General features: G+C 40.4%; 1 protein-coding gene across 4 annotated transcripts in view; it reads left to right on the top strand.

Moving 5' to 3' along the window:
- The first annotated feature begins 2,068 nt into the window (after nucleotides 1–2,068).
- The window catches only part of LOC123998626 (galactosylgalactosylxylosylprotein 3-beta-glucuronosyltransferase 1-like), a 46,736-nt gene continuing 23,947 nt past the window's right edge, over nucleotides 2,069–24,857 (top strand). For 2 of the 4 annotated variants that reach the window (XM_046303672.1, XM_046303671.1), the window contains exons 1-2: nucleotides 2,070–2,460; nucleotides 16,055–16,442. The gene's annotated coding sequence lies outside the window, so the exon portion shown is untranslated. Of the gene's footprint in view, nucleotides 2,461–16,054; nucleotides 16,443–24,857 lie in introns of all 4 variants that reach the window. The other 2 variants (XM_046303670.1, XM_046303669.1) reach the window with 2 other exon arrangements.

Here is a 24,857-nt window from a genome sequence, read left to right as displayed (position 1 = left end):
TTCCCTACCACTGTTTTCACCGCTCCCTTGGTAACTGGGGAATGACAGGGTGCATGATGGGTATCCCAAAAGTGACACCGTTGTACTAAGGAAAGTAAATATAAAGATTCCTTGCCTTGAACATGCTTTCACATTACAAATACACAATGGATACACAACTGAAACGGATACACAATCATTTCCACCATAACTTCTGCTTCTTAGCCATTAGCTGATCATAATCAAAGCTATGGCATTAAAAAGCCATTCTTCCCTCACAATCTTTAGCTACTGTATGAGAATAACTCAGTACTGATATGGGTAAAAAAATATATATTTCACCATCCTTAAATGAATCAAGGGATTGGCTGCTGCCAAATGCTTAACATGTGTCTCTTATCTTTCCTTTGGTTCCATGGTTTCTATTGAAAGGAGTGAGATCACTGTGTATTTGTATGGCCTTGGCCTAAATATTCCCATCACCTCTCTAGAGAGCCACATCTAGGAGATGTGTTGGTCTGTTTGCCCCCAAAAACACTTACAAGATCCCTGGGAGCTTTGACCTACTTGTCATGCTCCTGGTAAGGCAAGCTGTTCAACCTTAGCCAATCCACATATAGAGGGATTCTCTAACACTGAAGCTCTCCGTCAAAAGAAACATGCAATATTCAAGTCATAGAGCATGCCACCTTCGTGGAACTGTCATTTGCTAAATTTCAATAGCCTGCACATTGCTTTCAGATACTATCCCCAGTGTATTGTGATATCCCCAAAAGCTATTTAGATAAGCCAATGTTTTGTGATGTTGTCTACAGCTACACCGATTGTGTAAATTACGATACCCAAATTAGTCTGATGCGGTATCTTTCCTCTCATTTACTGACCCTTAGTACGACCATGTTTTCGCACACATCATTGTGATTTGTGTCAAAAATTGGTCCCTGGCAACACAGAGAACACAGCATTGCCTTCTGTTAATTTACAATGCAGAAACTACCATACGACCTCACATCACTCCTGATATACAGTAGTACGAAATACCTCACTCGCTCCCAGGAATGGCTAATTCTTGAAATCCCCTTTGTCACTACTGACCTAGTTCAAATAGTTTTTAGATTGTTTACGTGCCACATACCTGGAATGAATTTGAATATACTCTAAAATTAGACTCCTTAGTGCCGTTCGATCACTTCAAGACATTAGTAGACACCTGTTCAAAGAGGAATGTATGTGTTCTTATAATTGACTTCTGATGACACATATGGCTGTCATCAGAAGTCAATTATAGTGTTTTATTTGGACTGTTGTATGTTCTTGTACGTGTTTTCTTTATCTATATGCATTTTGTTTGTTGTTTACCAGGTTCACTTGAAAAAAGAGACCTGGGTTTTATTGTTCGCTTCCTGTATAAATCAAGGTTAAATAAATGAAAAATACCAAAAATGTAGGGCATGTTCAGAGAACTTCAGACTGGCTTCAACAGGAAAGCTGACAGACAGCCTGTCATCATTTGTAAAGATCAATTTGCGACACATTGCTGGTGGTCCTCTAAGGTCCCACCCAAGGAAGATATTGCAAAATATTTGAATACCTTGAGACCTTTCCCAATTCATGTGAGTCTCTTGATGCATGGCCACTGTACAGGATTACTCAATGTTATACATGAAATGCATGTGTCACTTTCTTTGTTGCTGTATGATATATTGTAAGTATTATCATTATATATTATGTATCTGTTTTAACACATGTTATAAAGGCAAGTGGTTCTGAAATTATTTATGGAACAAAAACCCTCTTAAATCTCTCTCTTTTTCTCTCTCTCTCGCCAGGCTACCCACCCTGCTCCGTGAGCAAGTGGTACATGCCAACAGCTAACCCATTCTACAAGGGGTGGTGGTTGGTTATTGCTTCGAAGGAGAGACTCCCATATAAACACAATCACAGATGTGTTCATCCAAGCTGTCTGCCTCTCTCTCTCCCTCTGCCGGATTCTAATCACTAGCACCAGCACTGAAAGAGATGGAGAGAGAGCAGAGAGAAAGAGGGGAGGAAGAGAGAGAAAGAGAGGGGAGTGAGAGCAAGCAAGAAAGCTGAGAGAGAGCTGAGAAAGGGGGGAGAGAGAGCAAGCAAGAGAGGGAGAGAGCTAAGAGAGAGGGAGAGAGAGCGATAGCTGTGAAGAGAGAACAAGCAAGAAAGAGTATGTATACTACAGAATCCACTGCCTTCTCTACTATTCCCACATCTCTGTGATTATGAACTGGAGCAAGGAGTGAATCTCAGGAGCATGTTTTGCGGGTGTATTTTGGGACTGTCAGCTACAATGTTGGCATGAAATTAAATGAAAAAAGGCTTTGAATCTGTCTGTCTTGGAGGTGGAAAAGAGCGTGGAAACATAGGAAATGCAAACGATTTCATAGACTGAATTGGATTTAACGCAACAAGGGAAATGCTGTCAAACTGGAGTTACAATTAAACCTTAAGGTAAGTTCTAATCTCAACTTCAACAGTCGCAGTGAAGAGGGATACAGCCATGTACAGTTGTTGAACTCCTCTGTGTGTTCTGTGTTATTTTGGTGCTGTCACAAAGGGACATGTTGCAGACCAAAGTATTATGTGGCAATGGTCCAATGGGTCTGCAGGGTCAGCCTGGCCTCAAAGACAAGACGTAACAGTAATTGTAAATCTGTGACACTCAAATTCGTATGATATGTTACATTTAGTATGGTAGAAGGGTAGAATTTACAGAAACTTGTTACAAATTATGGAGTGAGCCATGATTCACCAAATAATATTTTGAAATAGGAGGCAAAGTACTTTAAACACATATTTTCATTCCAGTCTCTTCCATCTTCACTACCTGAAGTTAATTGTAAGGATTTTTTTCTAATAATAGTGTAAAATTAACAGCTATACAGAAACACTAATGTCAAGGCCTAATTACAGAGGAGGAGCTTTTAGATGCAATTAAAGCTTTCAAATCTAGGAAAACTCCAGGGCTGGAAGGCATACCAGTTCAGGTATATCAAATATTTCCTTATGTTCTCAGAACCGTTATTAACATGTTTTAACCACTCCTATAAAAATGGTAGACTATCAGATACTCAGCAAGAAGGTCTGATTTCACTGTTACTGGAACAGCACCCAGGTGGTAAATATAAAGATCCAAAAGCTGGAGACCCTTTACACTGCAGTGTTGTGATGCCAAAATCCTAGCAAAATGAACAGCGCATAGAATTAACAAGGTATTGTCGGATATTATTCATTTTTTACATGGATGATACATTGGGGATAATATAAGACAGGTGTCACGTTCGTCATAAGGGGTAGACCAAGATGCAGCTGGTATGTCTCCATCCTTTATTTTGGAAATGAAAACTTCAAAGAACAAAAGAACAAAACGAACAAACGAAACGTGCAGCTAATAATAATGCTCACAGGCAACTCTATCTACAAGATCCCACAAAGCACAATGGGAAAATGGCTACCTAAATATGATCCCCAATCAGAGACAACGATAAAAAGCTGCCTCTGATTGATAACTAGATAACTAGATAACCCACCCACTAGATAACCCACCCTGGGGCGGCAGCGTAGCCTAGTGGTTAGAGCGTTGGACTAGTAACCGGAAGGTTGCGAGTTCAAACCCCCGAGCTGACAAGGTACAAATCTGTCGTTCTGCCCCTGAACAGGCAGTTAACCCACTGTTCCCAGGCCATCATTGAAAATAAGAATGTGTTCTTAACTGACTTGCCTGGTTAAATAAAGGTAAAATAAATTAAAAATTAAAAAATCACACCCTGACCCAACCAACATAGAGAATAAACAGCTCTCTATGGTCAGGGCGTGACAACAGGCACTGAAAACAATAGAACACTATGAAAAATCTGGAAAACCAGGCCTGGTATTAAAGCTGATCTACCCCCTAGGATTTAAAAAAAAAACAATTAAAAAGACATAATATATCTATTGCAAATTCGTAGTATATTGTCCACAAATTCATACATACCATACAAAACGTAACATATCATACTAAATGGAGGGACATAGGGATAGACGTAACATGGTAAACATAAATCTGAGTCCAGGTTGGTGAAGCATCCATTTCAATCAGAATGTATATTAAAAAAATGTGTTGTCTAGATTTTGTGTTGCATTATCATTTAAACATTGTGCACCAGCAAACACATTTAGAGCATTTAGAGCATGTTAGAATTAATGTTGTGCGAAAGTCTTTTTGTACACAAGTGGGCCTCCATTTTGAAACCATACCAGTCTTCATTTAACCTGATTTAATTTTGCTTTGATCAATATATTTACTTATTGATCAGAGGTATGCGGAAACAGAGATCTTGGATTAATCTGTTGAAGTTAGTTGTCAACAGAATGTATCTGCTTTGCTTTGGGGTTATTAATCATGTTGTTCTTGGTTATCTTGACATTCTAACCTGTAAATTAGAGCTTAGATTCTCCCCCAGGGAATGACTCTGAAGTTATTACCATTTGAAAGGTGAAATGTCTATTTTATTTCTAACTAAACCATGACACCCATCCTGTATTCAAGAGCATGTTGTGTTTCATTGTTCAACCGATGGCGGGCACAACACAAAACCATAGATGATGTAAAACAGAATCTAAGCTACAACATATGTGAATATGGAAAAACAATCTGAGTTCACGCATGAAGATAAAAGAAAATAGATACTCTTTATTAAAACATTTATATTTTCAGAAATTATAAAATGGTTAGACAACCCTGTTTGTAAGCTTTTAAATTATATCAAACTCAACAGTTTCTATTTTTCTGCAATGAAAACATGGATGTCTCATGGTATGCAAAATGGGTTAACTTTGAGCTCTTTTATCTCTTGATTGTTTTGGCATTCAAGTACAAAAAGTCACTTTCTGAGCACTTCTACAATGGGTAATGTGTATGGAAGGTTTTGTTCAAATGGACTTAGCTAGCAGGCTAAAAGTGTAACCCAACACTTACACTGGGCAAAAGGGTCCATATCAGGGGACATCTTTACATGTTTTTGATATTCTAAAGATATTCTAAACAATTTCTAATACATGTTTAGAGTTTTCTGGATATGCACCAAATCCTGACAAATTCTTAATCCAGCTGTGTCTTTTAGATATAGCATACAGTGCCTTCAGAATGTATTCACACCCCTTGACTTTTTCCACATTTTGTTATGTTACAAAGTTGGATTAAAATTGATTTAATTATCATATTTGGTCAACAATCTACACAAAATACTCTGTAATGTCAAAGTGGGAGAAAAATTCTAACATATTAATGAAAATAAAACACTAATATATCTTGATTAAACACATTTGGCAGCAGAGTCTTTTTGTGTACATTTCTAAGAGATTTTCACACAATTGTACAATAATTTGCCCATTATTCCATTTATAATTCTTCAGGATCTGTCATGTTGGTTGTTGATCGGTGCTAGAAAGCCATTTTCAAGTTTTGCCATATATTTTCAAGCCAATGTAAGTCAAAACTGTAACTAGTCCACTCAGGGACATTCAATGTCGTCTTGGCAAGCAACTCCAATGTAGATTTGGCCATGTGTTTTAGGTTATTATCCTGCTAAAAGGTTAATTCGTCTCCCAGTGTCTGTTAAAAAGAAGACTGAAGCAGGTTTTTCTCTAGCATTTTACCTGTGCTTAGCTCTATTCTGTTTCATTTTATCATCAAAAAAACTCCCTTGTCCTTGCTGATGACAAGCATAACCATAACATGATGCAGCCACCGCCATGCTTGAAAATATGACGAGAGGTACTCCGTGATGTGTTGTTGGATTTGTCGCCAAAATAATGCTTTGTATTCAGGACCAAAATTGTATTTCTTTGCCAAAATTTTGACAGTATTTCTTACATGCCTTGTTGCAAACAGGATGCATGTTTTAGAATATTTGTATTCTGTACAGGCTTCTTACTTTTCATTTTGTCATTTAGGTTAGTATTGTGAGTAACTACAATGTTGTTGATCCATCCTCAGTTTTCTCATATCACAACCATTAAACTGCAATGGTTTTAAAAGTGAATTCCCTGAGCAGTTTCCTTCCTCTCCAGCAACTGAGTTAGGAAGGGCACCTGTATCTTTGTATTGACTGGGTGTATTGATACACCATCCAAAGCCAAATTAATAACTTCAGCATGCTCAAGGGATATTCAGTGTCTGCTTTTTTATTTATTTTTACACCTACCAATCGGTGCCCATCTTTGCGATGCATTGTAAAACCTTCCTGGTCTTTGTGGTTGAATCTTTGCTTGAAATGCGCTACTCAATTGAGAGACCTTACAGATAACTGTATATGTGGGGTACAGAGACAGGGTAGTCATTCAAGAATTATGCTTAACACTATTAATGCACACAGACTGAGTCCATGCAACTTATTATGTGATTTGTGAAATATTTTTACTCCTGAACTTATTTAGGCTTGCCATAACAGGGTGGTTGAATACTTTTCAGCTTTTTAACTAAATTACACTTTGACATCACATGTGTGTAGATCAGTAACACAAAATCTCAATGTAATCCATTTTAAATTCTGGCTGTAACACAACACAATGTGGAAAAAGTAAAAGGGTGTGAATACTTTCTGAAGGCACTGTAGATGATATTGGGATTACTAATATCACACGAGCATTTTCTACGGCCGGAAATGGACTCATTCAATATCCTGAGACATGTGACATCCTATTTTCTCTCTTCATGTTGACAAATACTGACTGTATATGTAGCATATCTGTGTTTTCTCAGCACCTTCAAGATAGGAAGCTATATTGAGTCCAGATATGCATCTCTTGGCTCAGGTCCATATCCAAATCTTGATATGTTTTTTTGATATGCTGAAAATAAGGACAATTTCTGCTGCATTTCTGAGTTTTCAGTACATGCTCAATAATTTGACAAATATGAAATCCATATTTTTCTTTCATGCACATATCATTTTTGGATTCCCTCCAGATAACAGACATGGTATGACCAGATATGGACTAATTGGCTATTATGAAATAAGACTATATGGACATCCCATTTTCTCTATATTACATTTACATTTAAGTCATTTAGCAGACGCTCTTATCCAGAGCGACTTACAAATTGGTGCATTCACCTTATGACATCCAGTGGAACAGTCACTTTACAATAGTGCATCTAAATCTTAAAGGGGGGGGGTGAGAAGGATTACTTATCCTATCCTAGGTATTCCTTAAAGAGGTGGGGTTTCAGGTGTCTCCGGAAGGTGGTGATTGACTCCGCTGTCCTGGCGTCGTGAGGGAGTTTGTTCCACCATTGGGGGGCCAGAGCAGCGAACAGTTTTGACTGGGCTGAGCGGGAACTGTACTTCCTCAGTGGTAGGGAGGCGAGCAGGCCAGAGGTGGATGAACACAGTGCCCTTGTTTGGGTGTAGGGCCTGATCAGAGCCTGGAGGTACTGAGGTGCCGTTCCCCTCACAGCTCCGTAGGCAAGCACCATGGTCTTGTAGCGGATGCGAGCTTCAACTGGAAGCCAGTGGAGAGAGCGGAGGAGCGGGGTGACGTGAGAGAACTTGGGAAGGTTGAACACCAGACTGGCTGCGGCGTTCTGGATGAGTTGTAGGGGTTTAATGGCACAGGCAGGGAGCCCAGCCAACAGCGAGTTGCAGTAATCCAGACGGGAGATGACAAGTGCCTGGATTAGGACCTGCGCCGCTTCCTGTGTGAGGCAGGGTCGTACTCTGCGGATGTTGTAGAGCATGAACCTACAGGAACGGGCCACCGCCTTGATGTTAGTTGAGAACGACAGGGTGTTGTCCAGGATCACGCCTATATGTTGACAAATACTGCCAGTATTCGGAAAGTATTCGTTACATTACAGCCTTTTCCCCCTCATCAATCTACACACAGTACCCCATAATGACAAAGGGAAAATAGGTTTTTAGAAATCTGGGCAAATATATTAGAGATAAAAAACATAAATACCTTATCTACATAAGTATTCAGACCTTTTGCTATGAGACTCAAAATTGAGTTCAGGTGCATCCTGTTTCCATTGATCGTCCTTGAGATGTTTCTACAACTAGATTGGAGTCCACCTGTAGAAATTCAATTGATTGGACATGATTTGGAAAGGCACACAGCTGTCTATATAAGGTCCCACAGTTCTCAATGAATGTCAGAGCAAAAACCAACCCATGAGGTTGAAGGAATTGTCCGTAGAGCGTCGAGACATGATTGTGTCGAGACACAGGTCTTGGGAAGGGTACCAAAGAATGCCTGCAGCATTGAAGGTCTCCAACTCTTCCTAGCGCTGGCTGCCCGGCAAAACGAAGCTATCGGGGAGAAGGGCCTTGGTCAGGAGGTGACCAAGAATCTGATGGTCACTCTGAGAAAGCTCCAGAGTTCCTCTGTAGAGATGTGAGTACCTTCCAGAAGGACAACCATCTCTGCAGCACTTTATGGTAGAGTGGGCAGAAGGAATTCACTCCTCAGTAAAAGGCACTTGACAGCCTGCTTGGAGTTTGCCAAAAGGCACCTAAATGACGCTGACCATGAGAAACAAGATTCTCTGTTCTGATAAAACCAAGATTGAACGCTTTGGCCTGAATGCCAAGCATAACGTCTGGAGGAAACCTGGCACCATCCCTACAGTGAAGCATGGGGGTGACAGCCTCATGCTGTGGGTATGTTTTTCAGTGGCAGGAACTGGTAAACTAGTCAGGATCGAAGGAAAGATGAATGGAGCAAAGTACAGAGAGATCCTTGATGAAACCTGCTCCAGAGCGCCCAGGACCTCTGACTGGGATGAAGGTTCACCTTCCAGGAATTGTGTACAGATGTGCGACATGTAGCCGCACGTTATCATGTTGAAACATGAGGTGATGGCGACGGATGAATGGCACAACAATGGGCCTCAGGATTTTGTCACAGTTTCTCTGTGCATTCAAATGTCCATCGATAAAATGAAATTGTGTTCGTTGTCCGTAGCTTATGCCTGCCCATACCGTAAGCATAATCCAGGCTGTATCACATCCGGCCATGATTGGGAGTCCCATAGGGTGGCGCACAATTGGCCCAGCGTTGTCTGGGTTTGGCCGGAGTAGGCCATCAGTTGTAAATAATAATTTGTTCAAAACTGACTTGCCTAGTTAAATAAAGGTTCTATTTTATTTTTTTTAAACACCACCACCATGAGGCACTCTATTCACAACGTCACTATCAGCAAACCGCTCACCCACACAACGCTATACACACTGTCTGCCATTTGCCAGGTATAGTTGAAACCGGGATTCATCCGTGAAGAGCACACTTCTCCAGTATGCCAGTGGCCATCGAAGGTGAGCATTTGCACACTGAAGTTGGTTACAACTCCGAACTTCAGTCAGGTCAAGACCCTGCACTCTTAGAAAAAAAGGTTCCAAAAGGGTTCTTTGACTGTCCCCATAGGAGAACCCTTTTTGGGTCCAGGTAGAACCTTCTGTGAAAAGGGTTCTACGTGGAACCCAAAAGGGTTCTACCTGGAGTGTGGTGTCAGGAAAATAACCTCACACTCAACGTCAACAAAAAAAAGGAGATGATCGTGCACTTCAGGAAACAGCAGAGGGAGCACCGCCCTATCCACATCAATGGGACAGTAGTGGAGAACATGGAATTTTTTAAGTTCCTCAGTGTACATATCAAGGAAAAATTAAAATGGTCCACCCACCCAGACAGAGTGGTGTAGAAGGCACAACCACGCCTCTTCAACCTCTAACCATGACTACACAATCGTATGGCTCTCCAGAGGGTAGTGCGGTCTGCACAACGCTTCACCTGGGGGCAAGCTACCTGCCCTCCAGGACACATACATCACCCAATGTCACTGCCTGTTCACCCACTATCATCGAGAAGGTTATGTCAGTACAGGTGCATCAAAGCTGCGACCGAGAGACTGAAAAACAGCTTCTATCTCAAGGCCATCAGACTGTTAAACAGCCATCACAAACAGAGTGGCTGCTGCCAACATACTGACTCAAATCTCTAGTTAATTTATTAATTGGATGTAATACTTGAATCACAAGTCACTTTAAACAATGCCACTTTATATAATGATTACATACCCTACATTACTCATCTCCTATGTACTGTACTCTATACCATCTACTGCATCTTGTCTACAAAGCCTACCATCAGCAAGGGCATTGAAGAATAAACGTGGCTGGGTCTTTCAGCATGACAATGATCCCAAAAACACCGCACGGGCAACGAAGGAGTGGCTTCATAAGAAGCATTTCAAGGTCCTGGAGTGGCCTAGCCAGTCTCCAGATCTCAACCTCATAGAAAATCTTTGGAGGGAGTTGAAAGTCCGTGTTGCCCAGCAACAGCCCCAAAACATCACTGCTCTAGAGGAGATCTGCATGGAGGAATGGGTAACCATGTGTATGTGACCAATAAAAATTGATTTGAACTGCCCTTGGACTTTTCACACTTTCTGCAGCCCCCCAGCCCATTCACATTGACTTATCTTTCCTCTCAAAAGCAGTTCCCAATATTGTCTCTAAACAATACAAAGGTATGCTGCCCTACGTCCCTTCCACAAAAGTGTCAAATGGTAGCACTGTAAACATGTCATTCCAGGAGACGGCAATACCAGCCAAGGTACTGCAAGAGGTCCAAACAGTTGGTAGTTAAGAGGGTAAGGTCAACGAGCCCTACATCACTTCCGGCAGAGTCTTATCCAGCTGTGCGTACACCGCAGACAGGACAAGACCATGCCACTACAAGCACAAAGAGTCTGAACTTCCACAGCCCATCATGCCAAACACCATTGCCAGTGTGCCAAAGCCAGATAAAGAACAGTGTGTCTCAGTGTGTGGATATTTTCTATATATAAGCTGTTCTGATGCTTGGATTTCAGGCAAACAAGTTCAATCTTGGTTTCATTCGACCAGAGAATCTTGTTTCTCATGGTCTGACTGTCCTTTAGGTGCCTTTTGGCAAACTCCAAGCAGGCTGTCATGTGCCTTTTACTGAGGAGTGGCTTCTATCTGGCCACTCTACCATAAAGGCCTGATTCACCTCCCTGAAGAAGGCCCTTCTACCCCGATTGCTCAGTTTGGCTGGGCAGACAGCTGTAGGAAGAGTCTTGGTGTTTCCAAACTTATTTCATTTAAGAATGATGGGGGCACTGTGTTCTTGGGGACCTTTTTGACACAATCCTGTCTCTGAAGATCTATGGACAATTCCTTTGACCTCATGGCTTGGTTTTTGCTCTGACATGCATTGTCAACTGTGGGACCTTATGTAGACAGGTGTGTGCCTTTCCAAATCATGTCCAATCAATTTAATTTTCTAAGGATGATCAATGGAAACAGGATGCACCTGAGCTCAATTTCAGGTCTCATAGTAAAGGGTCTGAAAATGTATGTAAATAATGACAAAGCAAACCTGTTTTTGCTTTGTTATTATGGGGTATTGTGTGTAGATTGATGATTTTTATTTAATACATTTATAATAAGGCTGTAATATAACAAAATGTGGAAAAGGGGAAGGGGTCTGAATGCTTTCCGAATGTGTGTGTGTGTGTGTGTGTGTGTGTGTGTGTGTGTGTGTGTGTGTGTGTGTGTGTGTGTGTGTGTGTGTGTGTGTGTGTGTGTGTGTGTGTGTGTGTGTGTGTGTGTGTGTGTGTGTGTGTGTGTGTGTGTGTGTGTGTGTGTGTGTGTGTGTGTGTGTGTGTGTGTTAAATATACAGTTGAGGTCGGAAGTTTACAAACACTTAGGTTGGAGTCATTAAAACTTGTTTTTCAACCACTCCACAAATTTATTGATAACAAACTATACTTTTGGCAAGTCAGTTAGGATCTACATTGTGCATGACACAAGTAATTTTTCCAACAATTGTTTACAGACAGAATATTTAACTTAGATTTCACTGTATCACAATTCCAGCAGGTCAGAAGTTTACATACACTAAATTGACTGTGCCTAAAACCAGCTTGGAAAATTCCTGAAAATTATGTAATGGCTTTAGAAGCTTCTGATGTATTTCAAGGCCTTACCTTCAAACTCAGTGCCTCTTTGCTTGACATCATGGGAAAATCATAAGAAATCAACCAAGACCTCAGAAAAAATTTTTTTGTAGACTTCCACAAGTCTGGTTCATGCTTGGGAGCAATTTCCAAATGCCTGAAGGTACCACGTTCATCTGTACAAACAATAGTACGCAAGTATAAACACCATGGGACCACACAGCCGTCATACCTCTCAGGAAGGAGACGTGTTCTGTCTCCTAGAGAGGAACGTACTTTGGTGTAAGCGGTGCAAATCAATCCTAGAACAACAGCAAAGGACCTTGTGAAGATGCTAGAGGAAACAGGTACAAAAGTATCTATAGCCACAGTAAAACAAGTCCTATATCGACATCGAGTCCTTCCCTGCACAGCAAGGAAGAAGGTACTGCTCCAAAACTGCCATAAAACAGCCAGACTACGGTTTGCAACTGCACATGAGGACAAAAATCATACTTTTTGGAGAAATTTCCTCTGGTCTGATGAAACAAAAATAGAACTGTTTGGCCATAATGACAATCGTTATGTTTGGAGGAAAAGGGGGAGGCTTGCAAGCCGAAGAACACCATCCCAATTGTGAAGCATGGGGGAGGCAGCATCACATTATGGGGGTACTTTGCTGCAGGAGGGACTGGTGCACTTTACAAAATAGATGGCATCATGGGGTGGGGGAAATTATTTGGATATATTGAAGCAACATCTCAAGTCATCAGTCAGGAAGTTAAAGCTTGGTCGCAAATGGGTCTTCCAAATGGACAATGACCCCCAAACATGCTTCCAAAGTTGTGGCAAAAGGGCTTAAGGACAACAAAGTCAAGGTATTGGAGTGGCCATCACAAAACACTGACCTCAATCCTATAGAAAATTTGTGGGCAGAACTGAAAAAGTGTGTGTGAGCAAGGAGGCCTTCAAACCTGACTCAGATACACCAGCTCTATCAGGAGGAATGGGCCAAAATTCACCCAACTTATTGTGGGAAGCTTGTGGAAGGCTCCCCAAAAAGTTTGACCCAAGTTAAACAATTAAATGGCAATGCTACCAAATACTAATTGAGTGTATGTAAACTTCCCACTGGGAATGTGATGAAAGCAATGAAAGCTGAAATAAATCACTCTCTACTATTATACTGACATTTCACATTCTTAAAATAAAGTGGTGATCCTAACTGACCATAGACAGGGAATTTGTACAAGGATTAAATGTCAGGAATTCTGAAAAACTGAGTTTAAATGTATTTGGCTAAGGTGTATGTAAACTTCCGAAACATGACTCTCTCAGGATATGCTGTCGGAGTCAATAAAGCCTACAGAATTCTTTGTGAGTCGCGTTGACAGAAATAAACAACTCTCCGGGAAAAAGAAGGGCGGGGTTTGTATGTTTCATGATTAACGACTCATGGTGTAATTGAAACAACATACAGGAATTCAAGTCCTTTTGTTCACCTGACCTAGAATTCCTCATAATCAAATGCCGAGAATTCTCGTCGGTTATTGTTACAGCCGTGTATATCCCCCCTCAAGCTGATACCATGACGGCACTCAAAGAACTTCACTGGACTATGCAAACTGGAAACCCAATATCCTGAGGATACATTTATTGTAGCTGTGGATTTTAACAAAGCAAATTTGATTTTAGCAACTTTGCAGCTACTTTTAGGTACTTAGCATTTTAACAAACCCTTCCCCTAAACCTTTAACTCTAACCCTAACCTTTACCATTTAACCTAACTCATAACTCTAACCCTAGCTAATGTTAGCCACCTAGCTATTTGCCATTTGCTTACCTTTAATTAACTAGTCAAGTCAGTTAAAACCAAACTCCTATTTACGATGATAGCCTACCCCAGCCAAACCCAGACAACGCTGGGACAAGTGCGCACCGTTCTATGGGACTCCTAATACAGTCTGGAGTCAAACCAGGGTGTCTGTAGTGATGCCTCTAGCACTGCTAGGCAATGCCTTAGAACGCTGCGCCACCCGGGAGCCCAATATACTGTACATTTTCAAAATCCGTAACATATTGCACAAATTGCAATTCGTAACATATTGTATGAATTGCAATATGTAACTGTCACGACTTTCCGCTGAAGTCGGCTCCTCTCGTTGTTCGGGCGACGTTCCATCCCCGCTCCATTTTTCTTGTTTCCAGTTGTTTTGTCTTTTTCCATACACACCTGGTTTTCATTCCCTAATCACACCGCATGTATTTAGTCCTCTGTTCCCCATCATGTCTTTGTGTGAAATTGTTTTATGTTATGTGAGTATTGTCACGCGCCAGAATTTTGTTTGTGTTCCGTGTTTTGGGAACGTTTATGTACTTATGTGATTTCGTTTGGACCAGAAAAAAAGTGCGCCTGTTAACTACACTCTGCTCTCCTGCACCTGACTTCGCCTCCAGTACACACCTGTAACAGAATTTCACAACTACCATGGATTCAGCAGGAGCCGGTACTCCAGTTAGAGGAGTAGTAACATGTTATATGAATTGTAATTCATAACATATCATATGGATGATGGACATCCACAAATTAATAAATATCATACAAAGGTAACATACCATACTTGGCGCATAAACCGCTAGCTGGACACCTACGACAACATCCGGTGAAATTACAGAGCCCGAAATTCAAAATACAAATATCGTGAAAATACAAGTGTCATACATAATTTAAAAGCACAACTTCTTGTTAATCCCACTGTGAATTTAGTTAAACTACCATACTGCAAAATGTAGTTCAATTACTAGTGGAATTACATGTAGTGAAACTACAACCCAAAACTGGTTGGAATATAAAGCTTTAATCAAGCAAAGCTGTTCTCGCACACTGATGTTTACAAAGCCTTTTTTAATGAAATGAAATGACAACATTTGTTGAAGATTGTATTATCTTTTGGAATGAGGAAATAAGACACACTTGTCATTCAAAAGGAACCAACAGGCAGAATCAGATTTAGGAGTTTTTCAAGGACACCCACCTCTCTGTCATCAAGTGAATGTACTCTTATTTTTTAGCTACTTTCCACCATATCCCATCATGACCCTTAAAGTTAAATGCTCTTAAAGTTCAATTTTCTTCCAATATCTTCCTTGAAAAAGGAGGAGGGGATGCATGCCTTTTCAAGAAATTGATGCTGTCTCTCTCACCTTGTCAGATAAAAGTAATTTCTCTCTCAACTGTCAGAAACAAAGGAATAATAAAAAAATATCACCTGTTGTTTTTTGAGACAAATTCTGAAGAATTTGAACAAATGCTTTATTTTCTGAAGAGGCCATTGAGTCCAGTGTATACACCATTTAATACAATATTCTGGGTGCTCTTTAATTTCACATTGCCATTTTCAGACGCTGTCTATAGACTGATTCAGCCTTTGATTCACTCTGTAATACAGTAGCTTTGATCTCGACTGGTCTTTCACAGGGCAGGGAGCTTGCAGACACTTCCTCCTTTTCCAAAACACCTGCTGCATGCACTCCTCAGAGAAACAACTGCATTCTAATCCCCCTGCCAAAAGTATTTAGCTAATTTCCTGTTTGACTACCACACTCAACATGTTCCTCAATCCAATATAGAAATGTCTCACTGTACTGCCTCTCATATAGCCTTTTTTTAAACAATCTGGGCAACTTCTTATATTAGAGGTTTATGTTTACCATGTCAAATAGGTGGCAATTCAGGGGCTTAAGGATGTCCACTCAGAATGTGGCCCTTTCATAAGGTCAAGTCTCGTCAGGAAATGAAAGTGAATGAAAAGAAATGACTGTCTGTCTGACTGCCCATGTGACTGTTGATTGTAAGGCAGATAAATTACCTGAATGTTATGTATCACTTATGCATCATAGTTATATAATACCTCATCCCTAAGCAAAAATCCCATTCGGAGGGCTGTTACATTTTTATAGGATTTATCCCATTGTCCCACCATGTGCCCCCCCCCCAGCCCCACCCTTTCTGTCAGCTTTCAACAATCCCAGCCTTTGTTTTTGGAATGAGAAGCAGCATTCTTCCAGAAGGATGACCTCTTCTGTCTCCACAGGGACTGGCACTGAGGACACGACCCTGCTGCCCGTGGATTGGATACATAGCGCTACCCAGATCAGCCTGTTCAGACTCATAGCTCCTCAGTGGGGCAAATCACTTTGTGTAGTTCACTGGGGAAAGAGGAGGAAGCTGACTTTATGGGTCCCTTTCAACAAGTTGGAAATCGCAAATTCAACAATGAGAGGTTTGGAAGGAATCAGTGGCTAACAGCAAGCATTTCAAAGCAACCACTAGCCTGCTTTCAGTGGAGTGGTTGTGTGTTTTTTTTTCAGAGATTCCACCCTAAATACAGAGAATGCCAGACTGATGACAAAGTTTGATGACAAAATTTGCCCACAAAGGACCACCGTGCCACCTTCCTGTTTAAGTGAGCACAGCACAAGGTGAGTCCAAAAATGTCTTGTAACTTTATGCTGCTGCATAAATGATGTAATATGCAAGGGATACATGTATACTGTAGCTAAGAAAGTAATACTAAGTGTATGTTGTGTAGTAAGCTGTTAGTAGCCCATGTGCCTCACCCTAATAATTTGGTCTATTTTCACTAACACTGTATTGTAAACACATTGTTCGTGGCCGGTGTGTGTGCTTGTCTGCAGACTTTTTTTTGTACAGCTTTGACAGTGCTGCTGTAGTAGTGGTGACGCTTGGCTTGCACGTGCAAATTGAGCACACACAACATTCTATAATAGTATTGTGTTATTTGAAGTGTCAAATTAAAAGCTGATTTAACATGTCAAATAGTGTTATTTGGCATGTATCTTTTTGGACACGCGAAAACCCAAATGGTGTTCAATGTGCCTCACCCTAATAATTTGGTCTATTTTCACTTCTTAATTTCACCTACTGTTCTAACTTGGTGGTGCACATGTAGCCTATAACCTGTTTTAGAGAAATGTAATCATCAAATGTAAGAGCTTCCATTGTCTGCTTAAATGTCCCTTTTATTTATACTACGGTTGTGGCTTGGTGTACGCAAAGGACTGTAAGAACGACCCATGTTCTGAATTCTGTCGCTGTACATTTCAAAAGTGCTGTACAAATAGTTATATTGACTACGTCCGTGGTCTCTCGCTCATTAATGTCTTAATCGAAATTATGGATTGCCTCTTATCCCCTTGTCGTCCTCTTATGCCATAGTTTGTGCATCTCAATTGTCAGTAGAAACCACATTTGTGTAAGAAAGTCAGCCATATCAGCTAAGTTTTTTAAATGGCAGTAAAAGAGGCTGAATTAACTGTTTCACTGCCAGACTAGGCTCCGCTGATAACCAGGTGTAGCAGTGGTAAGGTGTTGGGATTGCTGTTGGGACTCTGCTGCTGGGACAGCTTTATATAGGCTCTAACAGTTTCTGGGCACTGTTTGTCACCATTATAGTGCAATTAATGTATTGTTTAGTGTTGTGTTGTATATGGCTTTGCTGGCATGCATCCCACTTTTTCTTTTTTTGCCCCACCAAGATTTACATGCTAAAATCGCCACACTGACCATTGGTGATAACAATGAGATAAGACTCAAGAACTGTCAGAAAAGTTAAGAAACCTTTTTGCCAGTCAAGACCTGAACCCAGACAGCTGTCAGTACAGGGTCTGCTACGATTATTTCATTACTGGTAAGTCAAATCTGATCAATTTCGAGTTTAGTTTAGCTGTTATGTTAATCAGATGTTAACACTGTATACAGTACATTTGCCAAAATTAGCTAGCTAGATAGCCTGTAGTCTAGATATTAGTATGTGTCGCGTGATTTTCAAGTTTTGGGGAAGGTATTTTTTCACCATAAAAATACACCTTTATAACAATGGATTGCATGCATCTATCATCACATTGTAAAGACTGATGCCGGGGAAGAGAAGCAGGTACAGGGAGTCAAACATTTAATAGGAACAGACAGGTAACAGGACAGAAACAGCGTCAGCACACGGGTATACAAGGACATATGAACATTCATGCAGAAGCAGGGAACAGAGCGGGGAACCAGACAGATATAGGGGAGGTAATATAGAGGTGATTGAGTCCAGGTGAGTCCAATAATTGCTGATGCGCGTGACTGGGGAAGGCAGGGGTGTGTAATGATGATGGCAGGAATGCGCAATGCTGGGGAGCCTGGCCTCCTCGAGGGCCAGGGGGAATGGCGGGAGCATGCATGACACACATTTGCAGATGAATGTAAGCGTACTATTCCTAATGTGATGAGTAGACTGGATAGTAATAATTTAGTGCATAGTGGCATAGGCTTATGGGCTACATCAGCGATGTTTCTTTCATTTGCACAGGTGAAATGTAGCCTTTAATAAACATTTCATGCAATTCTACCTCACTTTATATGGACTGGAGACATTAGCAGAATATTTTTTAGTACGATAGTAGCCTAGGCCTACTCTACTGACACTGACAACAGATCAATAAAAATGACCTTGTTTTGAATGCAACCATGTAATCTTGGCCGAAAAGGGGTCCTGGCTAAAAGGGAACCAGCTTTTGTCAAATTAAGGTCAAAAGTTTTTTTTTAAATACATTTTAGTAAACCCTAACCCTTTTCCTAACATGCTGCATAAATTCTCCTAATCTGCTACGGAATGTAAAATATTACATGAATTTGACAAAAGCTGTATCCATTCTGGCCATGACCATGAAAAGGGGAGATGCAAATTGAATTTTTAAAAATTAAAAATATCATATAACAAACACATTTTAAAAAATGTATTAAACTGGACATAGGACAACCTGCCTTGTTGACTATTGGTTGCTCCAGCCCAACAATTGATGTAATCTTTATATGAAACTAAAACACCTGAATGAATTAAACACAACCATACACTTAAGTCCCCTGATGGTATAGCTGACCTGAAGAAGTGATATGCTAACATCAGGAGTGCTTCTCATTTGTTTATGTACTGTAGGTTCACCAGCTGACCCCTATCAAGACACCCATGTCGACTGGATTCCCACTGTAAAGATGAGCAATGCTGCAGCAGCAACAGTTTCTGCTTCTACTTCGTCCTTTCCCAGCTATGAAAGGAGACATCCCTCAGTTATACGAGATGGTTGTCTTATGTTGTACTTTGGACTAGCTGAATTATTCTGTTGTGCCATTTGAGTAGAGAGCACCTTCACCTTGTCGCCAAGACAGAAGTGCCCCCTTAAATCATATGAATGTATAACATTTATTTTGAAAAGTGTTAAAGACTATTGTTCATGACATTGTAAACATTCTGTACCTTAATAAAACACTACATTTTTGTATGGGTGAAATTAAAGTATTGTTCTCTCTGCTTTACCTAGCCCCATTGAATAGAAAGTGTTTATTATAGCCCAACTATTTGATTTATTTTACAATTTATACACATTTAGCATAGACAATGTAATTGTTGTGGTAGTCTTCATTAACACTGTAGCACCTCTCAGTGCCACTCAGACCTTCTACGAGAAAAGTATCTGGCATTGAAATTGATAGTAGTAGTTGTATGTTTTAAGCTAAGGATCCCATCATCTCCTTCCAGACATTTCACCACCTAGATTACAACGGTTGGATTTTAACTAAATAATTTAATGTCAGCACAAGGCATGTACAAAATCCAGTGTAATGATTAGCCTCATATACATTGTCAACTGGTATCATTTTTAAATTGAGAACATATAGCTGAACAATATGTAAACCATGTGTGAGTTAAGCTTCTCTGCTTCAGATGCACAATGGCAAGGGCTGCATTGCAAATGCCCATAAGGCTAATGCCATCATACTGTAGGCCAATGGTTCCCAACACCAGTCCTCGAGTACCTCCAACAGTACATTTTATTCTAGTCCTGGACAAACACACCTGATTCAACTTATCAACTAATCATCAGGCCCTCTGAGTTGAATTAGCTACAATGCATTCGGGAAGTATTCAGAACCCTTGACTTTTTAACATTTTGTTATGTTACAGCCTTATTCTAAAATGTATGAAATATTTTTTCAATCTACAAATATTTTTTCAATCTCATCAATCTACACACAATACCTCATAATGACGAAACAGGTTTTTAGACATTTTGGCAAATGTATTAAAACATTTATATAATAAATACCTTATTAATGTAAGTACCCTTTGCTATGTGAATGAAAATTGAGCTCAGGTGCATCCTGTTTCCATTGATCATCCTTGAGTTGTTTCTACAACTTGATTGGAGTCCACCTGTGGTAAATTCAATTGATTGGACATGATTTGGAAAGGCACGCACCTGTCTATATAAGGTTGACAGAGTATGTCAGATCAAAGCCATGAGGTCGAAGGAATTGTCTGGAGAGTGCTGAGACAGGATTGTGTCGAAGCACTAACTCGTAGGCTCGTAACATGTAGGCTGTTTTTTAGGTGAACAAAAAAAAGTCAATACCATACCTTGAAAACAGACTTCTGTTCCAGCCCAGAAATAGTACACTTGATTATTAACTAATAAGGTTTGATACATTGAATCAGGTGTGTTCATGCTGGGCTGGAACAGAAGCATGCACACCCAGCAGGGTTGGCCTGCTCCAGTTTTAATAGGTTTATACATTTTTGTGTGACTTTTAAACTGTATTTTTGTTCACCAAATGTGCTAACATATAATTATACTCAAATAAGACAGTACTGAATGTTATGTTGCTAGTTATATAGCTCTGTCTTCAGTTTCTCACTAGGGAATGGAACTGGAGAATATCTTCATAATGTCTACCCATAGTTACCTGCACTATACAGAGTAGCCTTGTCTCCCTTCTCTGACAGCTGGAACTGCTAGCTAATCCTTTCACCCTCTTCCGTGACTGTTAGCTACCTAGCTACAAATGCATTTAGAGTAAATAAATACATCAAGAACGATAAATACATCAAGAAGCTAACCAGCTAATATGACGTTAGCAGGCTGGTGATATTTAATTCACTTAGCTAACTATACATTATAAAAAGTTATCTAACTAGTGAACATTACATAGCAGCTCATGAGTTAGCCTGCACACTACGTTTCTGTAGAAAGCTAGCTAGCTAATAATAATTTTTGATCATTTTCAAAACATGTACTTTCTTGAATAGGTTCTCCCAATTCCTCATGTTTTCGGTGTCCTTAAAATAACTAAATAATGGGCAATCTTCCGAAGTTTCCAGTGGTAGCAAAAGGCAGCCAGCCATGTGGACGATTGGATAACTTCCAACAGGCTGACTTTGGTCTTCCAACATGGCGCCTGGTGCATTTTGCAGCTGATGCAACCACAAGCTCTCTACAGAAAATGACTATCAAACAACAATGGAACATTCTATTGGGTATTTGGTTACTCTTTGCCATTAGATCAAATGATTTACCTAGACTGATTAAATCATTTACCTAGAATGGCTCATTTAAAAAAACAATGTTGCAAAGTGCAGAACTATTTGTTTTAGGGAAATTGGTCATACTGGGAAAAAATACAATTCCAAGAGATCCAAAATCTGATAGTGTATTGGTTATTTAATTGCCACCAGTAATAGTGTGTTGTATAGCAATACTCAGCATGCTAATATGAAAGGTGTGCTCTGCCCTGTGTTGAGTGGCCACAGCATTTTAGCAAAGGATGTAGGTAAATATCTATAAAAAAACATGGGTGATTATAAGCTCTTCTGTCCCTTGCTGTGGAGACTTGCTTCCATTCAGCCGCAAGAGCATTAGTAAGATCCAGCACTGATGTTGGGCGATTAGGCCTGGCACGCAGTCGGCGTTCCAATTCATCCCAAAGGTGAATTGGGTTGAGGTCAGAGCTCTGTGCAAACTGACTTGTTAGAAAGGTGCCACGTTGAAAGTTAGAGGTCTTCAGTAAAGCCATTCTACTGCCAATGTTTGTCTTTGAAGATTTCATGGCTGTGTGTTCAATTTTATATACCTGTCAGCAGCGGGTGTGGCTGAAATAGCCAAATTCACTCATTTGAAGGTGTGTCCACATACTTTTGTATATATAGTGTACATGTCCGTACATACACACAACAAGTAGGTCACATGGGGGAGAAGCATTGTTCCATGAGGTGTTGCTTTATTTGTTTTTTATAAACCAGGTTAGCTGTTCACTTGCGCTATATAAGATGGAAGGCAGTTCCATGCATTCGTGGCTCTGTATTCCTTGAATTTGTTCTGGACCTGGGGGCTGTGAAAAGACCTCGAGTGGCATTTCTGGTGGGGTTAGTGTGTGTCAGTGCTGTGTGTAAATTGTCTACTCAAACAAATAGTCTAGACTAGAGATTGCTCAGTGTGATGACATTAAGCTGTAAAACATGAATGCATTCATGATTAGGATACATGTATAAGCAATATGACATTTTGTGGTTCCTCTGTCTCCATTCCACCCATATTGTATAATAAGCATGAACTCAAGATTGTAGTGAATGCCTCCAGTGATGATATGTTAATGAGTTTAGTAATGTTTAATGTATTTTTCTGCCATGTGTCCTACTGTATACTCCAACCAGTCATCAAATTGACTATATAGTACATGCATAGTATTACCACCGTTCACAGCAGAGGCAATATGGCCGCCTTGATAAGTGTCCGCATTCATTTGATGGATCCAAAGAAATAGATTCATTCATGACCTTAGTATTTATGAGAGACACATGAGGAGATGTGCTAATCCATTTCGCCATCTTGAAAATCCCATCTTATTTGATGTATCTAGGCATCATTCCATTTGGAGAGGTGGTGGGGATATGTCTCTGAAAGTAAATAATCAATCTGTGTGATTTAATTGGATTTCAGGAGTTCAGTTGCTGGTAAAGCAAAGCTCAAATCTTTCTTGCATAGTCAGGTTTTCATAGATAAGTTATTTAATCAGGAAGTTTAGTGATGAGGATGGACACATGCTAATGGTTCTATCAAGATAAACCTGTTCAGTTTTATATCATATGTATAGCATGGTTGGTGTGAATAACATACAGAACAGAAACCTTCTCAGGTCTCACAAGAGAAAAGCAGTCCTCTATCAACTACCCAGTCAAGGTGTTCACCGTATAGAACATTCACCATGTTGATATCTTGACTTTGGCCTTGACCAGTTATAAAGACTAATCAAGTACATTCTCACGGATCAATAGTTATATGTGAGTGAATCATATTGATTACATGGAGATAAAGCAGCACCACAGAGGAATACTCTTTTGTGTTGCTTTTCTAGGTCTCGATAAATTAATGGCACATTGTGTCTGATTTATGAGTCTCCGGTCTGTATTTGTGCATTCTCAGCATTTGATTAAAAGACATGCAAACGTTTCGCCGACTGAACCACTCTATCCAACCAGAGTTTATGGCTGGCCTGGTTACAGTAATTGGGGACATTTCCACATGTAACAAGGCCAACCCCAGTGGGGCCCATTAGTTAGGATCCCTGCTTCCTCCAGTGTGGTTAATGGTTTGGTCCCTGTCCAGCTCCTTCATAGTGTATGAGCGCGTGCGTGTGAGGCTCTTTGTGATGTCTCTGTCACCATGGAGCTCGCAGTGAGACTCGCCGCCAGTCCCTCAAATCAATGGCAGTCAGAGGACAAACTCCAGAGTTGCCAAGTCCTGGAGCTGCCAAGCATTTGGAAAAGTTTTAATGGAGTAGCATGAAGATCATTGACTGGACTGATTGCAATATCTGCAGTACATATCAACCAGATTCAGTCTGCACATTTACTATATCTAGGTGCCACAGAGCTGAAAAGAGTGTAACGATACATTGAAATCACTAGTGAGTGCACAGAAGGTGCAGTGAGCATTTATAAATATCAATACAGTAAGGGTAACAACGGAGTAATAGCAACAATAAATTGAAATACCTCCAATATTGTCTGGGTTAAGTTGTCTTATTGTCAGATAAATCAAATATGTTTTTTTCTTAGAGGGGGGGGGGGTTCTCATTCATCACAATCTCCCCAGAGAGATGATTTGTATTGTGTGATGTGCTTTGGTATTCTTCTGCTCCTCAGAAAAGCTTTGCATGTAAAACAAGCTGAGCTCACATCATGAATATAAACATTTAATGTATCTACACAGGGGATGGCTCTCTGCTTGTCTGGCATTTTAAGCTCAAGACTTTCAATAAGAGTTTCTTTACAGATCCTTATTTTTAATAATACCCTTATTATGACCAGTGGCTAGCTTTGGAAATGTGTCTGAATGATAAAATCAGGGGCATGTGTTTGAGTGCGTGCATGTATGCATATGCATATGCGTGTACCATACACTGGGTGTACAAAACATTAGGAACTATTTCCATGACATAGACTGACCAGGTGAATCCAGGTGAAAGCTATGATCCCTTGATGATGTCACCTGTTAAATCCACTTCAATCAGTGTAGATGAAGGGGAGGAGACCGGTTAAAGAATATTTTTTTTAGCCTTGAGACAATTGAGACATGGATTGTGTAAATGTGGCATTCAGAGGGTGAATGGCCAAGACAAAAAAATTGAAGTGCCTTTGAACAGGGTATGGTACTGTAGTAGGTGCCAGGGCCAGGTGCACCGGTTTGTGTCAAGAACTGCAATGCTGCTGGGTTTTTCACACTTTTCCATGTGTTTTCCATGTGTATCAAGAATGGTCCACCACCCAAAGGATATGCAGACAAATTGATACAACTGTGGGAAGCATTGGAGTCAACATGGGCCAGCATCACTGTGGAATGCTTTCGACACCTTGTAGAGTCCATGCCCCGACGAATTGAGGATGTTCTGAGAGGTGGGGTGCAACTCAATATTGGGAAGGAGTTCCGCATGTTTGGTATAACATGTGAATGCAGCATGTGAAGTGTTGGTCCCATCCTTCATGACCTTAAATGCACAAA

The sequence above is a fragment of the Oncorhynchus gorbuscha genome, linkage group LG16, assembly GCF_021184085.1.
Source record: "Oncorhynchus gorbuscha isolate QuinsamMale2020 ecotype Even-year linkage group LG16, OgorEven_v1.0, whole genome shotgun sequence".
Lineage (NCBI taxonomy): Eukaryota > Metazoa > Chordata > Actinopteri > Salmoniformes > Salmonidae > Oncorhynchus > Oncorhynchus gorbuscha.
The sequence above is the reverse complement of the archived record's forward strand: the minus strand, read 5'-3'. Positions and strand labels throughout refer to the sequence as shown.